A 3862-nucleotide genomic window follows, 5' to 3' on the forward strand; every position below is an offset into this window, starting at 1 on the left:
GAATTCTACATGCATCAAGTCTGCCTGGAAGCCAAAAGAGGGCATCGGATCCCCTGGAGCTGGAGCTCCAGCTGGTTGTGAGCCACCTGCTGTAGGTGCTGGGAACTGAACCTGGGTCCCCTGGAAGATCAATAAGTGCTCTTAACTAATGAGCATCTCTCCAGCCCCCATCACCCCTTGTCTTGGTTTGGTTTTCTGTTGCTATGATAAAACACTGACTAAAGACAATTTGGGGAGAACAGGGTTTATTCGGCTTACATGGCCTTATCACAGTCTATCTTGGAGGGACTGGAGCAGGGGCAGAGGCAGGAACCATATGGAAGCTGCTTGCCGACTTGCTGTCAATGGCTTGGCTCAGCCTGCTTTCTTCTAAAGCCCAGGGGCCTCTGCCTAGGAGTGGCACCTCCCACAACGGGTTGGGCCTTTCTGACAATTTAATGGAGGTAATTCCTCATTTGAGGTTCCTTCTTCCCAGGTGAGTCTAGCTTGTGCCAAATGGACAAAAACTACCCATTATATCCCTACTGTGAAATATTATTAAAAGTAAAAAGAAATTAACTATCAAACTATGAAAAGACATCAAAAGATGTCATGGCACTTAGGAAGGTGGCAAGTTTAGGGCCAGCCTAGAGTATAAACATAAACAAACAGCTGCAACCACTGCACAACTCACTAATGACATGAAAATTAGTCTTTGAAAATATTATTTATTTTTACTTTGTGTATATGAGTGTTTGCCTGTGGGTATGTCTACATGCTGTATGTGTGCAGTGCCTGCAGAGGGCTTGAGAGGGCTCGGATCCTCTAGATTGGAGTTTCTGGGTGCAAGCCATCATGTGGGTGCTGGGAATCAAGCCCAGATCCTTTGAAAGAGCAGCCAGTGCTCTTAGCCACTGAGCTCTCTCTCTAGTCCCTCAAAAATCATCTAAAATGTCGAAAAGAAAATGAAAGGCGTTAGTCTGAAAAGGTACATGTCAGGTGATTCCAGCCACATGACAAGCACGTAGGGGGAAGACTCCAGAAGTTATTTAGGGCCGTAACAGTATTCTATCTGACGCATCCATGGTGGACACCGCAGAACATACACTGTCAAGAGAATATCAGTGTAAACCACGAGCTTTCATTAGTTACGATGTGTGCAGCTTTGCTCACTCATTACAGCATACACAATGTCATGAGTCATAAGGGTGAAGCTTCAGTGAAAATGCTATATGCTCTGTTCAGTTTTTCTGAAACCCAAAACTAACAATGCACATAAAAACTTGCATAAAAAGTAAAACCCATTAATTAAGGGTGGGAGGAGACTGTATCAAGCCACAAAATGCTCCAGATAAATTTTAATTGTTAGGTGAAAGAGTCAGACAAGAAGAAGTTACCCACGATCTGAGTCCAATTATACGACATTCTGAAGAGGCAAAACCATAGAGATGTTTGAAAACCAAGTCTCAGGGGCAGGTTGAACAGATGAAGCGTGGCACCATAGCGGAGCTATCTTGTGTGTCTCTGTAGTGACGCTCACACTTGTTCAAACCCATGCAGCTTTACAGCAGCAGGAGAGAACCCTAACATATTCAAACTTCAAAATCATCTGGGAAGTAGAAGGATTCCAATGTGGAAGGCAAAAGGGGGCCAAACAGGTCAACTGCATTTCATCGGTGTGAGCAACTCCACGGCAGGTTGTCGAGGACAAGCAAGATGCTTGGTGATTTCAGACACAGTGGAAGCCAAAAAAAAAAAAAAAAAAAAAAAAAAATGCCAGCCCAATGGGATGTTCCTGAAGTACTGAGCGAGTGAAAGGTCTTCTATATAGCACTTCTGGACATGTGCCATGAGACTCAACAATCACGTGCATGTGCAGGAAATGAGCATGCCAGGGAGCCAGGTTTCCTATCATGAAAGCAAGAGGAAGAGGTGCTGACTCAGTAGGCTATGGACCAGGGCTGGAGTCATCAGTGTGGGCTCATGTGTAGCTTCAAAAGGCATAGATGGTAATGTACAGAAATTACACACATGTAACTAGGTAAAGAACAAGTGGATAGATTGGATGGATGGATGGATGGATGGATGGATGGATGGATGGATAAGGTAGAGAGATACAGATATAAAAGATGATAGATATATGGTAGATTAATAAAGATGATAGATACATAATGATTGACTGACAGAGAGAATAGAACTGATTGAATAGAATACATAGATCAGTAAGTGGGTAGATGGATGGATTGGATAAATGAGAGAGAGGAAGTATAGACGACAGATAATAGATGATAGATACATATATACATCAATGATAAACAGGCAATGTGTGTATGACAAATTCACACACACACATTTAAAAATAGAAATATGTCAACTCTTCAGCTAATTTACTAATTTTAATGCTATTTAAACCACCAGTATGGTCTTTTCCCCATGTCACGATGCAGGAGCAGCTAAATAGTTACTAGAATAGTGAAGAAGGAAGGCCAGTTTCTATAACTTATGCCAGAACCCTTAAAGCTCAGCCTAGAATCCACAGTTCTGAAGCGAAAGCAGACTGAAGAATGGAGCCTTTGAACCAGGACTTACTCAAATGACCTTGGCGAAGGTAGCCACCATGAAGGCCCAGGAAAGGAAGAGACAACCACGTTTGCAGACAAACTCAGCTTCCTCCTCAGTTTGTGGCTGGCTCTCCTCATCCCCATGCAAGGCTCTTTCTGAGGGTGTTTTGAGCGTTCTTGCTCTCTCTTTTCTCATTGCTGTGGCAAAGTATTTGAGCAAAGCAATGTAAGGAAAGGGGGTGTGTTTGGACTCATGATTTGAGGGTACAGTCCATCATGTACCCTCAGGAGCATGAGGCAGCCAGTCACATGGCATCTACACTCAGGAGGCAGAGAGAGATGAATGCTGGTCCTCAGTCTGAGAGTCTACCTCACTGAATGTTGCTGCCAACATTCAGGGTGGGTTTTCTTATATCAATTAACCTACTTAGAAACTCCCTCACAGACATGCCCAAAGGCTTGTTTCCATGGTGATTTTCAGTCCCATCTACTCATCTATTTGGCAATCAAGATTAATCATCACAATTACCTTCTGTAAATACATCGATGTATTATTGCCCAGCAATTGAGGACACTTTCTGAGATATGCTTTTGTCAATGTGCAAACATCATGGAATGATGGCTACAAGGTCACCAGGTGGCAGAATCTCTTGACAGTCCTTTGGTCTGGTGTTGACTGATGCACTGTATTCAGCTTGCAAAAATGGTAATATATGATTAGGTGGATAGTGTTTCTTCCCTTTCCACACTGTGGCGCTCACTCTTTGTCAGATAATCTGGCCTGATGGCCACCATGCTTATCCCTCCAATCCTCTAGCAAAGAATGTGTAGGGGGTTTCAGTCTTCCTGGTTCACAAAATAAGGTGAAGTCACCCCCTGCTTGGCTGTGTTTCTCACAAAACCCGACTTCACTCAGGACTGGTCTGCATGGGAATAGCTGGGCTCCTGGGCCACCGAGCACATGCTATGCTCTGACTCACCACTGGATTATTCTCCAGAATTCCTAAAGTCACATCCCAGCTAGAAGAGCCCATTCATCACACACATGCGCACACACACGCACACGCACATGCACATGCACCATGCATCTCCCTGACACTGGTTGCAATAGCCACTTTTCTATTGTTGTCATAAAACACCACGACTAAGACAACTCTAAAAGAATTTATTTTGGCTTACAGTTCTAGAAGGTTATAGCCCATAATGGCAGGCAGGGACAGTATGGCAGCAGGCATGTTGGCTGGAACCAGGAGCACAAAGCAGAGAGAGTATACTAGAAGGGGCATGAGTTTTAATCTCAAAGCTCACCCCCAACGATGTCC

The sequence above is a fragment of the Peromyscus eremicus genome, chromosome 3, assembly GCF_949786415.1.
Source record: "Peromyscus eremicus chromosome 3, PerEre_H2_v1, whole genome shotgun sequence".
Taxonomy (NCBI): domain Eukaryota; kingdom Metazoa; phylum Chordata; class Mammalia; order Rodentia; family Cricetidae; genus Peromyscus; species Peromyscus eremicus.